Here is a 6392-nt window from a genome sequence, read left to right as displayed (position 1 = left end):
ACAAGGGAGTCAAGGAGATGAAAGATGTTATGAGGGAGAGGTTGCCAAATCTCTAGAGGGAGGTTCGAGATAGGGTTCTAAGGACCTACTGCCTGTGGCCAAGTTCTCAGTCCGCGTGCTCCAGTTCGCAAAACATTCGGAGGAAGCACAGCCCTTACTGAAAGGGGAGAGCGCTGTGCCTGGGACATGCAACTGTCCGCAAATTACGGTTTCCCTGTCAAGAGGAGGAAAATTAAAAGCCCACAGTGCTATTCTCCCACCTCGACCTTCGCGAGGGTCTCGAGCCTCCCAAGGGTGGGTGGGAGCGGGGTAGCTCGTCACAACTCACCGCTCCGCCCAGCAGCTCCGTCCGTTCCCGGTAGCCCCTTCGGAACCAGTCCCGGCGCCAGAGACTCTCAGAGAAGGAAAACAAAGGTTCCCGCAGCACGGCTGACGGGGGAACGTTTTGACAGTGCGATCGCAGGAAGTGACGCAACCAGTTCTTTCCGGTCCGCTGGATTATGAATGACGGCTCTCTTTGGTACTGCCCTGATTCGTCGCCTGCTGTTTCTTTCTCTGTCCGTTTGGAAACTAGTAGTCCGCCGGAGGCGGCTCCCAGAAGCGGCCTCGGAATCCTGGCTCGGGCGGGACGGGAAGGCGCAGGCGGCCCGCGTCCCCGGCACGCTCACGCACCCTCCCTGCCTGGCCGCGCCTCTGCGACCAGGTAAAGAGGGCGCTCGGGCCGCCGGCTCCTCAGTCCCCGCGACCCTCCAACGACTGCTGTTGGTATCGGGGGTCGACGGGGCTGAGGATGCGGGAGGAAGGGCGGGAAGGACGAGGGCGTGGAATTCTTGTCCTGATTTTTCTCCTGTCTTGCGGCCGCCTTAGCCTCTTGAGACAGGTTCTGAGGGTACTGGCGGAGGTTTCGGGTCCCCTCTCAGTTTTATGCGTTTCCAACTCCTCCCCGGCCCAAGCTTTATTGTTCCTTGTGCTGATGGGGGAAATACAGCAACATAAAGTTAACAGCGATTCTTAGGGGTCGCTTGCCGTTTGCTTTTAAGTGTAGTTTCTAGACCTTTTGAATCACACTTTAACTTTTTCTCTTTGACACTTAGTTTTCCATTCCAGCCTTTCCTCGTTGGAGAAAGCAGTTGTTTGCGAATACTTCATAACTGATGCTCCAAAAGTCCTGCCTTATTTGGGGCCAGTTGCTTAAGTTACACTGTCAAAGCAGTATTTTTTTCTCTCTCTCTTTACATAGCTTAGATTTAAATTACTGTGAACATTTTTTTCTAGTCTCAAAGTACAAATCCTTTCCATCTCCACTCTACCTGGTTTTGAATTAGATGACTTTCCCCCCTTCATTCTTACTACTAGGGATTTCATAATGCCATGATCCAGCCATTAGTTTTGCTTTTGAATACTAAGGGCCTGCCAGCATTTAATAATATGTCTTAAGTTAGTAGTAAAGAGGTTGGAGTACTAATATATATTTTTTTCTAGAGCAATGCCGTCGAGTCGGTTCTGACTCTGCTACCCTGTGTAGGGTTTCCAAGGAGCGGCTGTTGCGTTTGAACCGCAGACCTTATTCACACCGACCTTAGGTTGAGTGCTAATCCTACCGGAGAAAAATGCAAAAGCTGGCAAAGAGTAGATTTGTGACCCTTTAAAACATGTGAATACCTTTTAAGTATTGTGTAAATAAATTCTTTGTTAAAACACAATAACGGAGTGATTTACTGTTACGTTTAATAAGCGTTAAACTATATGAGGTTTGGTTTTGTTTCTAACCATAACTAAGAGGATTGCCTTTAGCGTACTCATTACATGAAATTGTATTGAGTTATACCCAAAGGCAACACTTTAAGATACTTAATTGCAAAAATAAGTTAAAGATCAAAATTTGAGAGTTGTTTGATCATTTCTTACTTACTTTCTTTACACTTCTATTCCATATTTGCCTGCTTTAAACAAAACTGCTTCAACTTCTGTGGTAGTGTGCCCATGAAGTTTTTACTTTGGAGCTGTGCATCATTACCTGCAGTTGAAATAAGAATAAATACTGCAGCCTTTGAAACTAACAAATATGGGGCCAGGCAACTGAAATAATTATGGTATGTATTTAGCCTCTAAACCAAACCCACTGCCTTCAAGTCTATTCTGATTCATAGCAACCCTGTGTAGGGTTTCTGACATTGTAATTCTTTATAGGAGCAGACAGCTTTATCTTCTCCCTAAGACTGGCTGGTGGGTTTGAACCGCTGATCTTGCGGTTGGTAGTTCACTCTGGATATATGTTGTTTTTACCCTCAAATATTCAAAGTAGCCTACTGAATTTTTTATAATGTACTTGGAATGTAGGGATTTAAAGCTTTTAGCCCAAAACAAATTCAGTAATTTTGTATAATTTTATATCAGCTGATGCTTCAAACATGCTAGCAGTGTTGTTGTTAAGTACCATCAAGTTGGTTCTGACTAATAGTGACTCTATATAAGGTTTCTAAGCCTTTAAATCTTCCAGGGAACAGAATTCTCCCCTGGAGTGATTGGTGGGCTTAAACCACCAACCTTATTTGCAGGCCATTGCTTATCCTATGGAGCTAGTGTGGATCCCTGTTAATTATGAGGTCAGGGTTAGCTGTAAGCATTACGATTCCATGGCAACATGATTCCCAGGTTCTCCAGAGAGAAGGTGACACACTTAAGGCTAAGGTTACAGTAAGCTTTTGAATTTTAGACTTCAAAACAAAACAAAACAACTTTCCCACGTAAGAAAACAGCTAATTTAATCGTAAAATTTTATCCTTTAGGACTTAACTATCCTCGCATTACATAATGTAAGGAGTTCTGAAGAAACTAATTTTTTTCCTTTCCCTTTTCAACATTTAATATTTAATGTAATTAGCTGTTATTTACAAACCAAACCAACTGCCATTAAGTCTCTTCTAACTCATAAAGACCCTCTAGGACACCTAGAACTACACCCTGGGCTTCTGAGACTTATGTATGGCAGCAGACTCATCTTTCAACCACGGAGTAGCTGGTGGGTTTGAATCGTGCACCTTATAGTTAGCAACCCAAAGCTTATGCCACCACACTACCTGGAGTCTTGTTATTGTACAAGTAAGCTTTGAAAATAAAGTCTATTGTGTAAGAATGGGATTCTGCAATCAAATAATATTGTTTTTGGAACTATATTCATAATGTTGAGTGCTTCATGTAAGAGGGCATTTAAACTAGTTTAAATTTTAATCTTTAGGGAAAATAAATTTGTAGTTTTGGGGTTTGTAAGTAAAACTGTCAAACTACTTGTTTTGTATAATAAAAAAGTGTATGTGAGCTAAGGATTCACTTTTTTTATTCAACCATTTGTGATTGCCTGACTTTTGGCCTCTGGTAGCGTAGTGGTTATGAGTTGGGCTGCCAACCTTAGGGTCAGCAGTTCGAAACTACCAGCAGTTCCGCGGGAGAAAGATGAGGCTTTCTGTTCCTGTAAAGATTTACAGCCTTGGAAAACCTGTGCAGGGTCACTATAAGTCAGAACCGACTCCATGGTACTCAACAACAAAAACAGTGTTTTATCAATATTTGAAAAACAAGCAGATTTTTCAGTTCAACATGAACCCTTACCTTTACTGGGAAGAAATGTAGAAATATAAAGTATAATTTGGATTTTACCCATTAAAATTTGTTTCTTTTAATAGTGTGAATGAATTAGCAATTTGGAGGTATAATAATAAACTAATAATGATGTGGGGTTTCCTTTCAAATGGGGTTGCAATGAGTGGGAAATCTACATAGCTCACAACAACTATACAATTGTGTTGTTAAGTGCCATCGAGTAGATTCTGACTCAGTGATCCTGCATAGGGTTTACAAGGATCAGCTGGTGGGTTTGAATTGTCAACCTTGGGGTTAGCAGTCAGTGCTTATTCTAGAGCACTATATCAGGACCCAACTATAACAATGCTATTGTTAGGTGTCCTCGAGTTGGCTCTGACTAATAGTGACCGTATGCACAACAAAATGAAACACTGCCCAGTCCTGCACCATCCTAAGAAGCATTGTGCAGCTTGAGGCCATTGTTGCTGCCGCTGTGCCAATCCATCTCATTGGGGGTCTCCCTCTTTTTCACTAACCCTCCACTTTACCAAGCATGATATCCTCTTCCAGGAACAGGTTCCTTCTGATGTATGGAGTCTTGGTGTGGTGCGGTGGGTTATTCTGCTGGACTTCCAGGAACAGGTTCCTTCTGATGTATGGAGTCTTGGTGTGGTGCGGTGGGTTATTCTGCTGGACTGCAAAGTCGGTTTGAACCGCAAGGTTGGTGGTTCAAGCTTACTATCTGCTCCTTTAGAAACTCTATATAGGTCGCTATGGGTTGGAACCAACTCAACAGCATTTAACAACAACAACCAATGAGAGATGAAGTCTGGTCATCTTAGCTTCTAAGGAGCATTCTGGTTGTATTTTTTCCAGCACAGATTTATTTGTTCTTCTGGCAGTCCATGGCACTTTTAATATTCTCCAACACCATAACTCCATAACAATAGTGTACACTTATTTAAGGGTTCAAACCCACCAGTTGCACCTCAGAAATCATATACAGGGTCGCTATGAGTCAGAACCAACTTGATGGCACTTAACAACAAAGCCACAGTTGTTCTGTTCTTGTAACACACTATATAGGAGTACTGTTAATATTATATCCACTTTACAAATGAAGAAACTAATGCACAAAATGATTTTGCATAGTTACAGAGTTCTCAGTCAAACTGAGCTCTGTCTTGAGTCTAATCGATTACTATCTATTTCTTGGTGTACATATATTCTGGCTAAATATATAAAAATCTTTTTAGATGCCCAGTTCTCTTGCCTGGATATCAATGAACATCAAAACTTGTATGTTTTCTTTCTTTATAAGTTCTTAAGGTTTCTAGGTATACTTTTTCCAGTCCAGTTCACAGAGTTAATTTTTGTCCTTCATTTTAACTTACACTTAAGCTGACCTTTAAAATAGATTTATTGATTTGAAAAAGAAACAATTGTGTTATGAAGACGGCTTCATGTTGGACTGAAACAAAATTTCTCAGAAAGACTCATTACAGTCATTACTGATACTCATTTCTGTATATTTATTTATATATTTGAAATAAAATTTCTTGGAAAGACCATAGAGTTGTAATCTGAAATCTATGGGCGCATATCTCCAGGTTTTTTTCTAGTTGAGCCACTGGATACGTTCAAACTGCCCACCTTTTGGTTCCCAGCTGAACACTTAACCATTGCACTATCAGTGGGCTGTGAATTGCAATATAAAATTTATTTTTTACTATGTGGTATGAACAAAAAGTTGGAAAAACGGTTGATTAAAGGACTGAGTTTAAATTGAGAAGAGGGCTGAGTACTAAGACATGGGTTACTGAAAGGTCTGAAGATCCAGTAAAAGGATCCAGGAAGCAACTGCCAGAGAATTTGACCCTCTGTAGAGAATGGCCAATAACCCTGCCTTCAGAATGGAGGTTTTCATGAAGGAGTACTTGAGACCAGCAAACCTGCTTACAATAATTTGTAATTGATGCTTATTTTTTGCTTTGGTAAAATTGTTGCTGCAATAAAGTTATATGCTTCAATTTATAAAATTTCAAACTTCTAAGTTTATAAAATAGTGCTATTTATAAAAAATATCTTCTTAGTGTTTTCAAATAAGATACCTTTAATGGTTCTACTAATACTTAATGGCTTAAAGTACAATTCTCATCCATAAACGGACAATAAAATGTATTTTAAGGATTGTGAGGATTAGAAGTAATGTCTAAAAAAACAATCTGTATCATCAGCAAATAGTAATGAACAATAAAGTCTACGTAATACTATGTAATTTAGAATTGTATGCTTTTTTCATTGATTTAACATTTATTAAATTACTAACAAACTCTAGGCATAGTGATTTGCCTTTAAGAAAAACAGCAGATCTGCTGCTTAACATTTTGCTACACTTACATAAATTTCTTGGTGTTATTTATTATGTAATATATAATTTACAACTGTATTATGTAACAGTAGTTATAGATCCTGACTTGAATTTTGAACAAAAAATTTAGAAGTGCCTTTTCCTTTGGTGGAACTGTTTGCTTATTTTTTTCCCATTTGCACATCATATATATATATATGGTGGTGAAGTAAGGAAACATTTAAAAAATTCATTTGCCTTTTTATATGTGAAATGTTTCAATTTATCAAAGCCAAGTTAAAGTCATTAGAATGTGAATGTAGAGAAGCCTAATGCTTGAAATTTTAAACCTGTGACAGTCAATCACTTACAAATACTTTTGAAGATTCGCAAGTAATGAAACCAAGGCTACAATATTTTCTTTTTAACCTACTTAGTTCCTCTGGTGAAGACATAATGT

At 39.6% G+C, this 6392-nt stretch overlaps 1 protein-coding gene across 1 annotated transcript in view; it reads left to right on the top strand.

The window, feature by feature from the left end:
* The first annotated feature begins 2650 nt into the window (after positions 1 to 2650).
* Positions 2651 to 6392, top strand: part of GSTCD (glutathione S-transferase, C-terminal domain containing) — a 204947-nt gene continuing 201205 nt past the window's right edge. Inside the window, exon 1 of the mRNA XM_006874552.1 lies at positions 2651 to 2691. The gene's annotated coding sequence lies outside the window, so the exon portion shown is untranslated. The remainder of the gene's footprint in view (positions 2692 to 6392) is intronic.

Source organism: Chrysochloris asiatica, unplaced genomic scaffold, assembly GCF_000296735.1.
Source record: "Chrysochloris asiatica unplaced genomic scaffold, ChrAsi1.0 scaffold00285, whole genome shotgun sequence".
In the NCBI taxonomy this organism is placed as follows: Eukaryota; Metazoa; Chordata; class Mammalia; order Afrosoricida; family Chrysochloridae; genus Chrysochloris; species Chrysochloris asiatica.
The sequence above is the reverse complement of the archived record's forward strand: the minus strand, read 5'-3'. Positions and strand labels throughout refer to the sequence as shown.